At 38.9% G+C, this 13,800-nt stretch overlaps 1 protein-coding gene across 2 annotated transcripts in view; it reads right to left on the bottom strand.

Annotated features, from left to right (window-relative positions):
* Positions 1–13,800, bottom strand: part of ICOS (inducible T cell costimulator) — a 73,078-nt gene that overhangs the window by 35,790 nt on the left and 23,488 nt on the right. Inside the window, exon 3 of one of the 2 annotated variants that reach the window (XM_041737039.1) lies at positions 9,706–9,892. The gene's annotated coding sequence lies outside the window, so the exon portion shown is untranslated. The remainder of the gene's footprint in view (positions 1–9,705; positions 9,893–13,800) is intronic. The other variant, XM_041737040.1, reaches the window with a different exon arrangement.

The following is a 13,800-nucleotide window of genomic DNA, read 5'->3' as shown; positions in this document are numbered from 1 at the left end:
CTCACATAAAATGGCAAAATAAATTCCTGATTCAAAACTAAATTTTAAAAAACCATAAAAGAATTTGGAGAAAATTTAGGATGAGAAAAGTATATCCTAACTGCTTAGAAGGATAACGTCCTTCATCGTTATTTCTCAGACATTCTCCTCATTGTAGTGTTATGTTTTTTAAATTAATAATCATATGTTAGAAAAAAAAATGACACTTTTGGAAAAATACATAGATGACTATGTGCTTGATCTCAGGGTGAAGAAAGTATTTTAAACCTAAAAACAGGGATCCCTGGGTGGCGCAGCGGTTTGGCGCCTGCCTTTGGCCCAGGGCGCGATCCTGGAGACCCGGGATCGAATCCCACATCAGGCTCCCGGTGCATGGAGCCTGCTTCTCCCTCTGCCTGTGTCTCTGCCTATCTCTCTCTCTGTGACTATCATAAATAAATAAGAAATTAAAAAAAAAAAACTAAAAACAAAAGGAAAATAAGACATAAAAGGAAATACCTTAATCTAATTCATAAAACTCAGATGTTCATGCATCAGAAATCTAAAGTTATGGCAGTTGAAGTTAAAGTTATGGCAGCTAGTGGTTCAGTTGGTTGAGTGGCTGATTCTTGATTTCAGCTCAGGTCATGATCTCAGGGTCCTGGGATCGAGCCCCACATTCGGCTCCAGGTGGCTTGAAGATTTTCTTTCTCTCCCTTTCCCTCTGTCCCATGTGCGCATGTGCTCTGTCTCTCAAATAAATCTTAAAAAAAAAAAAATCTAAAGTTAAAGGTCAACAGTGAAGGCAGAAAAGATATTTGTAACTCTGATAGCAAAAGACCAGTATTTTCAATGTATAAAACTTCTTACAACTCATTCATGGTAAGATGAACACTTTAAAAAGTAGATAAAGGGCTCAAGTAGGAATTCACACAAGGAGAAAGACAAAAGTTCAAAATCCATATCAAGGAAAAAAAGTTCAAGCTCCCTAGTAAGGGAAGAGAAACAAGATGGAAAGCAAGACTACACTTTTGTCCTACCACGTTGGCAAAGATATTTAAATGATATTTAAAAGATATTAAATAATTTCTAAAAGATTTTAAATGAAATCTAATATTCAGTTTTAGATCAGGACATAGGAAATGGGAACTTTTATCATTAGCTGATAGTAGTGAACACTGATTCAACCTTCCTCAGGGCAAGTTGATAATAAATACCACAAGTCTCGTAGCACATTACACAGTCTCCAGATCAAGTGGCCTCTCCCAGGAAAATATACATTTTATCAAATATTTCCAAACAGTTCAGGGCCCCCACTGAAGCTCCAGTGGACCCTCAAGCCCATATGCAGATGTACATCCACATTATAAATGAAGTTATGTCTACACCAACTGCAAACAGCCAGATGTTGTTTTATCTTCTGGATAGCCATTTAGAATCATCCAAAGGATTGACTTTTATTCTTTTAATTGTTTAGTGTTGAGTTATGTGCCAGGGTACATACCTATTCAAGGTTTGAAATTTTGTCCTAGAAACAGCCAAAACCTATGTATGGTCAGACAGAGAATAATAGCCAAACAAATAGAAAAGGTAATAGGAGCAATTTTGCTTTTTCTCCTCAGACTGAGAAGAGGCGGCTTTGGACTATGTTTAATGCAACTTAAAGATGTATAAGAAATAAGAGCAACTTCTAAATGTACTATCTTTTTCATCGTTCCAGTAACCTGGTTGCTATTGTATATATTTAAAAAAAAAAAAAAACCTAAAAAGTAATGCTACATATTCCTGTAGATGGCCCATGTCTTCATTCTGCCTTATCTCATCAAACAAGTGGTATTCTTTACAATGGATAAGTGGCTTCTATTCCCACAAAAACATGCCAGCTAATAGTCTGTGTAGAATTTTACTTTTCTGCTAAAAATGTACATTTAACATTGTTAATCCACCTATCACTGTAATACAACACTAAAGCACAGGACTGAACCCAGACCACTTGATGATAAATAGTATAGAACCCTACGTAAAGCAATATTGACTTCTAAGATCACAAAGAATATATTAGGAATTTCCATTACAAGGGACAGAAACCCAAATTGGTTTAAGAAGAGAAAAGGAATTATGATTCATGAAACTTAAGTTCAAGAAAACTTCAGGTATAGATAGATCCAGAAATCTATCTTTACTTGTATCTCCTTTCTGTTTCCTGTATTGGCTTCACCCTGAACTTAATGAACTCTGGGCTTACATCCTACCATCCTGCCAGCTTTACACATGTGACAGCTTATAGAGCCTAGGGGCCCTGAGTGGCTCAGTAGGTTGAGTATAGTGGACTCTGCTCAGGTCCCAATCTCAGGCTGGTGAGATCCAGCCCAACCTCAGGCTCTGTCCTCAGCGGGAAGTCTGCTTCTCTCTCTCTGCACCACTCCCCACTTGCATGTGCTTTCTCTCTTTCTCAAATACATAAATCTTAAAATATATATAGCACTAGCAGAAGTCACGGTCCGATGCACAACTGAGAGGCACATGCCTTTTAAAAAAAATAATCCCATGGCAAAGGAGATACAGAGCTGTGCTTAGCCCTGGAGCCCAGGGGCCAGATCAGGCCCACCGCAACCACATGAGCTGAGTCCAAGGAAAGTGGCCCTTAAAAGAAAACCAAGGTGCTATTACCAGAAAGAAAGATAAGGAATGTTAGGCAGGCAAAAACAGCCGAAGTCTGCACAGATGGGAAAATGCTTCCTTCATCTTGACACTGCTGATAAAATATTCAAGGCACAGTATGAAAACTCATTGCTGTAGGATGTATAACAAGACTTTTAGACTAAAAAACTGACCATGATTAACAGTCATTTCATCATTAAGAGTAGAGAGGAGAAAATGGGAGCCTGGAATCAGCTCTCACTGTTCCTCATATGCCACAACAGGGAAAATGCCTAGAGTGAGAAGGACCTTGTCCACTCTGCTCTGTGCTTTGGAAGGCTGACCTTACAGACCACATTGACTTCCTCAACCTCTGGCTTCCAATTTTCCTTGAGCCAAGGGAGCACCTGCAGAAGATTTCAGGGTAGGAGGAAAGAAGGTTGACTATTCCCTAAGCTCCCTCCTTTCAAAATCATAGCGTCTGTCCCACTGCCCTCTCACATCTACAGCTACTCCTATGGCTCTGAGTTCTGGCAAGCATTCCCTCCCCTTGACGTTCAGACTAGACGTGGTAATGGCTTCCTGCTTGTGCTTGCCCTGGGATGTCTATCCATCCCTTACTGGTTTTTCTTAACCCTGCTCACACCTTTGCAAATAGTCTCTTAATTGAACTTTTCTCAGTTATTCCTGCTTGTGTTTACTGCTTATTTTCTTTGTGTGTGTTTGGGGATGGGGGTGCAGTGTGTGAGGGTACCTCATTGATCCCAAGGACCAGTTCTGTAGAGAGATAAATTTAGTCAGTGTCTGGCTACATCTTGTTATTTCAGGAGTGGGGCAAGGAGAAGACATTCATCTCACTTGCCTCCTCACCTACTGATCTACTCACTATTGGGTGGATTTCCTTTAAATGGAGACTAAGCATTTCATTACACTATTATGGGGAAGACACAGCATGCAAATTGCCCTGAGGTAAAATTGTTCCACCATATTAATGACAAGTCAGAGTCTCTCTTGAGAGAGAGCATTGATGATAGAGGGAGATAGAACAGTGAGGCATAGAATCTGAGAAGGATAAAGAAAATGGTGACAACACAGTGGAGACAGGATTCAGGGGGGAAAAATGACTGTGTGCACCAAAGATAGACTTTTTTAATGTGTAATTTTGAGGGCTAGCTCTAAAGCTAAATGTCTCTATCAGCCTAGAACAAATGGGGTTACCCCTGGTTAGGAGCTGAATTGTGTCTTTCCCAAATTTCATATTTTGAAGTCCTACCCCCAATACCTCAGATTGTGACTCTATTTGGAGATAAGACTTTGAAAGAGGTAATTAAGGTAAAATGAGGTCAGGTAAATGATCCTTAATCCAATACAACTGGTATCCTTCTAAGAAGAGGAGATTAGGACAGATGGGCAGACTGTGCAAAAACAGGAAGAAATCTTCCATCCATTAGCCAAAGGGGTAAGCCTAGAACACATCTCTCCCTCATGGACCTTTAGAAGAAACCAATCCTGCCAACACCTTAATCTTGTACTTCTAGTCTCCAAAATTGGATAAACAACAGAAATTTCTCTCAATCTGTAGCACTTCATTACGGCAGCCCTAGAAAACTAATATACCCTTCTCCCAAGGTTCCTGAAGTAAAGACTTCTCTTCTAGGGGAGAATAAAAAGAAAGCATCCTCACAGACTAAGAAAAACATATCATTCCATTGTTTTATCATCATGAAGCTAAAACCTGTATATATAAACCCTGGGGCAAGCCATTTTGTTACCTATCTACTCATCACTATATGCCATCAGATCCATCATTTGGGGCTATAAAATTGTCAGTGCATTTACATCCCAACCATTTTGGGGAATTAACCTACATTTGGGCTACTGCCCATCCCACCGAATATTCGGACAAAGCTCCATTTCAAAACAAGGACCTGGCATTTTAGGACTTAATATGATCTCTCTTCTCACACAATGATACTGTGCAAGAATGATCAGATGGCACAGTATGGCAATTCAACTGATGTGAACAGTAAAAAAATAAGGTACAATAAGGCTCCTGGATTGTGGAGATCAATTCCCTATCCAGCCCCTAGGTGTTCCTACTCCAACAAAGGTTATTCATAGAGCCTTATCTGAAACTGCAGGGTTTCCTGGAGCCCATATCCTGACCTAACCTAAACCCTTTAATTTGCAGGATTTGCTTGCTAAGGATTAGTGGTCTATTCAGTTTGTTGTTGGTCAGCGCCCTATATGAACAGGGAAAGTCTAAACAGCAATGAGAACAAAACAAAGAGCCCCAGGCAATCACAGTTATTGTTTTCTCTTTATAGGAGTAAAGACTACTGAGATACCTCCTGCTTCTATAGCAATTATTAAAAAGTAATAAGTCATGGGAATGTAATATACAGCTTAGGGAACATAGTCAATAATATTGTAATAACTTTGTATGCCCACAAGTGATAACTAGACTTATCATGGGGATCATTTTGTAATGTTTAAAAATATCCAATCACTATGACATACACCTGAAGCTAATAGGATATTGTATACCAGCTATAGTGGAACTTAAAAAAATAAAAAGCAATAGAATTCTCTTTTGAAATTTGTGTTTGGGAACCCATTGCCTTAGAAATAAATGTTAAAGCATCAGATAGGTTTGGGACTGATTAAAAAAACAAACTCGAAGAAAATCAAAACCAAACTGCTTAGGTTTTAGAGACCTCAGGCTCAAAAATAGAATGTCATCTGTGACAGAAACTCTATTAATAGAGTCATTTGTTGTATACTGTCTCTTAGTTTCAAGTTCCAGAGCTGTTCATTTTTATTTAATTTAGTGAGGCTTCATGTTCTTAATGATAGTCTATATGAGTGAGTTTTTCCTTCACATACATATGAATTAGAGTTTTGTCTCATTCTCAAATGTGGTATTTATTACCCCCAATGTCTGGTAATTTTTCATGTGGAATACAACTTGATTCCCAAAAGGGAAAACTGGATTCCATTCACAGAGTCTCCTTGGCTGCAAACTCTGTTGAGGCAGCAGTACCCCACCCAGAGAGACCCACTTCTGGTGCCAGGGTGAAGAACAGGGTTGAGCAGGCCTTTTGCACATGCCTTCTGGGCTCAAGGCAAGCTTCCCTGGCTTACTAGCTGCAGGTACACAGGCAAGTGACAGAACTTGAGTTGGGTTTTCTCAAATGTAAAATGAAGATAATGGCAGTACCTGCCTCATTAGCTTGTTGTGGGCATTGAGTAAGTTAACACAAGTCAAGTACTTCTACTTGATCTAACTGGTGTATCTAACTGGTGGAGAGGTGTTGGCCGCCGCTGGCATTAAGGCAGCAGAGAAACAATACACATCTCTCCTGTTATCCACAGGTCTCCACTGTGACCTGCATGATTAACTGGTCACTACTGCAGGTTGTCTTTTAGAGGCCCTGAGCTGGGCCTGCAAGGGGGTGAGGTGTATGTGACACTAGCTTTCTCAGTGGGATTCATTCTGACGATGCAGGGGTTGCTTAATGACCTTTAAAAAAATCACCTCCAACTTTCTCTGGCTCAAACTGTCATATTTAGTAAAAAGTTAAAACCATTTATTGTGTGTTCAAAAGCTGAATATAGAGACAAGATAACTCATGCAAAATGTGAGTAAAAAGAAGAGATGTCCAAGGAGCTAAATGTAGCACTTGACATCACCTTCAGGTCTGGAATGAAAGGTTTTCTTATATTGTCTCATAGTGGGGAAAATTTCCCTTGATTCTCTCCTGCCTATCAAACTCCATCCATGACGATGGTGGAAAAGAGGGAAATAGTCATGACTTTCCCCTAAATCATTTTCAAATTGACTACCTTGTTGGATATACTTAGTTTCGTGTTGGTAGTGCCTTCCCTAAATACCCCCAGAATTTAATGTAATGTCATCAATCCTAGGGCACCTGGCTGGCTCAGTGGTTGAGCTTCTGCCTTTGGCTCAGGTTATAATCCCGGGGTCCTGGGATCTAGTCCTGCATCAGGCTCCCAACAGGGAGCTTGCTTCTCCCTCTGCCTATATCTCTACCTCTCTCTGTGTCTCTCATGAATAAATAAAATCTTTAAAAAAAATAATAATATCAACCCTTCAAGGACATACATTATGCAAGCCAGATTTCAGAAGTTTCTTTGTACCATCCTAGCAGTGCATAAAATAGATAAAACAGTGTGCACCACAACCAAAAAAACCTGCCCATTGGGTCCAAGAGAAGTCAGGAGTTGGAGTGTCATGGGCAGGGTGACTCTCTCTGGATAATAGTGCCCTCCAGTTGTCCAGAATTTGAACCCAGAAATTGTTAAAGTTACCCTAAAGGGATTCAAAATATCCAAGGAGAGTCCTTTGTGTGTAGGAATCCTCTTTTGAAAACCTCAGAGGAAGCCGGAAAGAAAGCACAAGGTGTCCAATGCAGCACCCTGATTCATCAGATGGCAGGACATGCAAAGGGAGAGGCAGCAGCGATTGGTGGGTGAGGAGTAGGGGAACTTTGGCCAGAGTGTGCGAGATGAGAGAGGAAAACATGAGAGGGGACAGAGGAAGAACTCAGGGATGAGAAGGAAGTCTTTCCTCTTTTGAGGAAAGGAGAAGATTGCCAGAGGAACAGAGGATTGTGAGAAGAAAACTAATCTTTCTAGAGAAAGATTTAACAAAGGAACTGTTATACTGAAAATACCTCCATTCTGCCTTTCTAGAATTAAATGTTTTCTTAGAACTTCTATAAAAGGGAGTCCTTCTGAAACGGAGATTTGATCTACAAGTTCCCAAAATTTGAAACATTCTTGTAGTCACGGGACAATTTTGTTGCTGTTAATCCTTGGTTTTGTTTCTGTTGGTTTTCTTTTTCCCAAAGCCACTTGGGCTATGATTATCTTAATATTTATGTTTTTACTAAATTTGACCTTATATCATTTTTCTTAAAAAACTAAAGAGGGGCGCACTGCTGGCTCAGTTGTTAGAGCGTGTGACTCTTAATCCTGGGCTCCTGAGTTCAAGCTTCAGGTTGGGCGTAGAGATTACTTAAAAATAAGTAAACAAATTAAATATTAAAAGAAAGACTTTCATTTAAATAAAAAAGTTTAAAGAGTGTTCTATTGCCAAGAAAAAAAGGCAATGACAAAAATAAATAAAATGGAAACAAATAATGCATTAAATTCTAGCAAGAGAGTTTGAGATTAGCATATGTTAGCATTGTGCTAAAGATATTAGGGGACTAAATGAGATTTGTTCTTTGTAATAAAAAACAATGAAAATTGAAATGGAAAAAAACATTTTCACTTTGTGAGTCAATGTTATTTAATGTCCAAATACCACCCAAAGTCATTTTTTCTTACACCTCTTAAAATTAATGCTATCCATTCCTTTAGAGAGAACTGGGGCTCTGGGCATTTCATTCCTTAAAAAGGACTGTGCTCTTGACACAGTATACATTTTCTCATTAAACCAGAAAACAATGTTAACCAGATTTAGTCAACCTGAGCAGCATCCTAGAGGCTAATCATCTCTGGGGGCCCTGGGGTAAAGGCCTAAGACCAGAGCTGGAAGAGGTGTCACCCCAGAGAAAAGCTGCCAAGGAGTCACTGGGCCCCTGAATGACATCCCATCACTGCATCTACTCCTACACTATCCAATATAGAAGCCTCCAGATACGTGTGGCTACTGAACACTTAAAAATGACAAGTTAAAACGGAGATGTGCTGTCAGCATAAAACACACAGTGGATTTTTTAAGACCATGCCAAGAAAAAAAAAAACAACAACCATGAAATCTCATTAACAATTTTATATTGGAAAAAAAAAAAAAAAACAAAAAACAATTTTATATTGGTTCCATGTTGAAATAATATTTTGGATGTATTGAGTTTAATAAGACAATAAAGATAAATTCACTTGTTTCTCTATTTTTTTGATATTTATTTATTTATTTTAGAAAGAGTGAAAGCAAGTGGGAGGAGGAGCAGAGGGAGAGAGAATCTCAAGCAGTCTCCCCACTGAGCACAGAGCCCAATGCAAGGTTCCAGCCTAAGACCCATGAGATGGTGACCTGAACTGAAACCAAGAGGTGGACGCTTAACTGACTGAACCACTCAAGTGCCTCTACTGTTTCTTTTTACTTTTTAAATTATTTGAACCAAATTTAGACTCACAGAAAAGTTACACAGTTGTGTAGAGTTCCCATGTAATCTCCACCTCGCTTCCTCTCAAGCTAACATCCTATATAACGTAGTGTAATTCTCAAAACCAAAAAATTAACATTGATACAGCACTATTAACTACAAATAATACTCACATTTTACCCCTTTTCTCTACTGATTTTGTTTTGTTTTGTTTCCAGGATCCATCCAAGATACTACATAGACTCCACTTGGCATGTTCCAGAGTCCAGGCTTATAACCACTACACTTTCTCAAAGCCACAGCATCAGTTAATTCAAAACCCACAGCTCAAGCTTTACCAACTGTAAACTCTGCTTCAACTTTGCTCTCTTTTTCTATATGACATAGAGTCAGAGAAATGATGTTTATTTAAGCTTCTACACACTGTGCTAAGAATTTAACATACATTGTCTTATTTGATGCTCATAGCGTTCTGCAGATATGAAAAAATGAAGCTCAAGAAGATAGCAAATGGTGGAGGCTGGAATTCACATATTTCACTCTTTCTGTTATATATTCTTCAGTTGGCCCAACTGCAGAAGTGTTTCATTTTATCAGCTTTTTCATGTTCAATAATTTTTCAAAAGTTGGTACTATACTATAGAGATTACATCCATCAGTGGGTTTTATAATAATTGATGATGACCCTGGTGTGTCTTTTCAGTTACTGAAGGAAGAAAATGGTGTCATTTTAGTACAAAGCACAAAATTAGTTAGGTCCCAAGGGATGACTAGGGAAACCTAGTCATCTTTGTAAGGACTATATAAGGCAACTCTTAATTATCTAGAATGTCTGATTGAGAAACTGAAGCATTTGACCTATTTGTGGTTAGCTGGGATAATTCCTATTACAAGTAGTGCAAATAATTGGCATCCATAGCATAGAAAGTGATACCCAAATGGAGCTTACCTGTGGTCAAATACAGAATCCATTGTGTTCGTCAATACCCACTCCAATGGCTGAAGGATATAATCTTCTTTAATGAAAAAGTAGAACTGGCCACTGCTTCCCGAGGCTGTGCCGCTTAAGTGGAGAAGGCCCGGGTGTGGCCCTTGTGGAACCTACCGATGGCCAAAGCAGAGGCATGCAGTTGTTCCTATTTGTTCATTTGGGTTGCCCAAAGAAAAAACAAAGTAGTGTTAAAAAGAGTTCTGTGTAATTAGAAGTATTTGGGGGTGTCGGGGTGGCTCATATTATTAGGTGCTAACAAGAAAAAAAAAATAGGTATTTCTATAGGTTTCCTGCTTTGAATCCCCAATAGTCATTTATACCTCACAACTTCCGACAGTTTCCAAATATCGCCACTAGGGGGTGATGCTGAATCACACTTAACTCGTAAAATTAAAAAATAAAATAAAACCCCCACCAACTAATTCCAATAGGCACGCGTGCAATGCAGTGTAAGAGGAAAGTTGTTTGCTTTTTAACAAGGCCCATAAAGCTAACTCAGCAACTCCCCGTGTTGCCAACAGAAGCAAGCAAATCTCAGCCAGGAGAGACGGATACATCCCTGTTAGGGATTCCTTCCCTTGAATTGTTCTGTTGAAAGAATTTTGTGTTTGCATTGAATGAGGTGACTGCCTGAAAACCTTTGCATTTTTTTTTGGTCTTGTTTTGCTTTGGCGGATAATGGGAGAGCTTCCACTCAGAGATCAGAGAAGGAAACTGAGATGTCCTTGGCAAATTGCAATATCCCAGTGAAGATCAGAAAGCCACCTGATACGGATATGCATCTACCAGGCTCATCTTGGTTCCATTTCTCTGTTCTCTAACTGCAGACACACTTCATAGTTTTCCTCCTGTGCTTGCCTGACCAGCAGTAAATTTGCAGTGTACAGAGCAAGATAAACTTGCTCTTGAAAGTTCTTGAAACTCAAAACAAAATGCATATCTCCACATGCAAGAAGGGAACAAAACGGTAGCAATGGCTACTGAGAACAGAGCATGACATGACTCCTGTCCCCCCGGGAATGGTTATGAACCACTTGAAGAGAACACTCAGAACACAGGCCTGCTCCAACTCCTGAGAGCATGCACTTTGGAAGTTCATTGACAGGTCCATGTCCGGAATTGTGAGAACTGTGTATAGGCTGGACCGTATACGGCAGGGGTGGAGGAAAGCAGCCCACACTGAGCACAAAATGCACATGCTGCCACCACTGACCATTCCTTACCTTATTAGTACTCTCAAGCAAGCTCATTTTCCAGATCTAGAGGGATTAGATGGCTCATGGTAACCCCCAAAGTCACACAGCCAATACATGGCAAAGATAAGCTGATGGACTTTGAGACCTGTGTCCTTTCACTTTACCTGCCTATCCCTATTTCAGTGCACCGGTCACTCTTCCAGGTGTGCCACATGCATCCTACCATTTACACCCATGATAGGTGTGACAGGTACTGTTGTTTCCATTTTGAAGTTGAGGCGCTGGCTAAGAAGCCCGTCCAGAGTAATGAATGTAACTACAAAGAGATGGAGCACCGATTCAAAACCAGACCAAGGAGCTCCCAAACTGTTGCTGTGAACCAAAGCCCCCCACAGGGCACCCTCACCGCCCCTCTGCAGGAGCTCAGGCATTTGCTGAGTTACAAATCCCGGGGCCAAAGGCCATGACTGCCGAAAGGGAAAAGAAAGGGAATTAAATGCTCTCCCACTGCTGGGCACGAAATCAAGTAAACTTGGTTTAGAGCCTAGGATTTGCCAAGTTTCGTGTTAGTGCTATATCTATGATATCATTTGGTTCTCACAGTAGTCCTTAGAGAAAGGAACAATTATCCTCATGTTTAGGTGGGAGGATGGGAAAACCTGTGCTAGAAAGGTTACTTAACCTACCCAAGGACAGCCAATTAATAAATACCAGAGGCAAGTCTAAAATGTAACATCTGTTTAACTTGGAGGCATTTCCATGAAATATTGTTGAAAATGAAAAGCCAAACCCAAAAGAGTGCATGCAATGAACATATGTGATGAATTATATCATTTGGGGGGTAGAAAATAGAAGGATATACTCCTTAAACTGTTCCTCTAGGTTATAAGAGAAAGTATGGTAAGAATGTAAAAAGTACAGACATCACATACTCGGGCATCTATGAAAATTATGCATGTGTATAAGCATATGCATATGTATGTGTAGTTAAATTTTTTAAAGATTTATTTATTTATTCATGAGAAAGACAAAGGCAGAGACATAGGCAGAGGGAGAAACAGGCTCCCCTGCAAGGAGTCTAATGTGGACTCGATCTCAGGACCCTGGGATCATGACGTGAGCCAAAAGCAGATGCTCAACCAACAAGCCGCCCAGGCACCCCAATAGTTAAGAAATTCATACAAAAGTTACAATAAATAAAAATAAAATATTTTAATATTTGACAAAAGTTAATAGCCATTTCTGAGAAGTTATTAGTATACTTTACTGTTATGGATGTGTTTTTCTAATCCTGGATTATTAACAGAAATCAAAAATAAGCATTATATTTAAGATTAAAATTCTGGGTACATTCAAAGTAAAGTCAGGAACAAGACTAGGAATTCTCTATCATTCTCTGGTTACTCAACATGATTCTAGAAGTTCTGGTTAATGCAATAAGGCAAGAAAAGGAATTAAGGAGACCCTTGAAAAGGAAGACACAAAATTACACATGCAAATAATCAAATTGTATAAGAAAAATAAACCTACATATATCAACGCAAATGAATTTTTTTAACTGAAAAAAATTAACATTGGTCCATTTTAATTCCTCTACTCCCTACCACCTACTATTTCTACCCATTCACGGCTTGATACTATTATATTTCTCTAAGCCCTAAAGTTACCATCTTCTTCCTTTCCCTACTCATAATTAAAGCTCACTTTCCCCCTTGGTAGAAGAAAAAAGACATTTGCCCCAAACTAAGTCACACTGAAATATGAATAATCACTAAAACTCCCATATTATCCCAAACATATTTCTTTATACATATATTTTAGTTATTAATATACCTTATTTTTTAGGGTAAGTTAAAACTCACAGCAGAATTGACTGGAAAGTACAGAAAGTTTTCATAGACCCCAGGTCCCCAAAAGTGCACAACCTCCCCTACCACCAAAATCTCACACCAGAGTGATACACTTGTTACAAAATTGATGAACCTACATTGGCTCATCATTATCACCTAAAGTTCATAGTTTATAATAGGATTCAATCTTGGTGCTGTACTTTCTATGCATTTTAATAAATGTTTAGTGACATGTATCCATCATCATAGCATCATAGAATAGTTTCAATGCCCTATAAATCCTCCGTGTTATACCTATTCATTGCTCCCTCTCTTACCCTGGCCACTAGTAACCTTTTTCCTGTTTCCATAGTTTTCCCTTGTATTATTCATTTAAGTCTCCTTCATGTCTTTTCATGGCTTGATGATTCATTTCTTTTTAACACTGAATAATATTCTATTATTTGGTTGTACCAGTTTATACATTCACCTACTGAATGACATCTTGGTTGCTTTTGTGTTTGGTGAGTATAAATAAAGCTGCTATAAATAACTATATGCAGGTTTTAGTGTGGACATAAGTTTTCAATTCATTTGGGTAAATACTAAGGAGCCCAATTGCTGGTTTATATGGTAAGAGTACGTTTAGTTTTATAAGAAAATGTCAAACTGTCTTCTAAAGTGACTATATCATTCTGCATTCCCATCAGCAATGAGTGAGAGTTGCTCCACATCTTTGTCAGCATTTAGTGTTGTTAGTGTTCCGGATTTTGGCCATTCTAATAGATTTGTAGTAGTATCTTATTGTTGTCCCAATTTGCAATTTCCTGATGACCTATGATGTGGAGCATCTTTTCATATGTTTATTTGCCATCTGTATATTTTCCTTGGAAAGGTCTCTGTCCAGGTCTTTGTCCATTTTTTTAAATCATGTTGTTTTCTTATTGAGTTTTAAGAATTCTTTGCATATTTTAGATAATGGTTCTTTATCAGATGTGTCTTTTGCAAATATTCTTTCCCAGTTTGTG

This window comes from Vulpes lagopus, chromosome 22 (genome assembly GCF_018345385.1).
Source record: "Vulpes lagopus strain Blue_001 chromosome 22, ASM1834538v1, whole genome shotgun sequence".
In the NCBI taxonomy this organism is placed as follows: Eukaryota; Metazoa; Chordata; class Mammalia; order Carnivora; family Canidae; genus Vulpes; species Vulpes lagopus.
The sequence above is the reverse complement of the archived record's forward strand: the minus strand, read 5'-3'. Positions and strand labels throughout refer to the sequence as shown.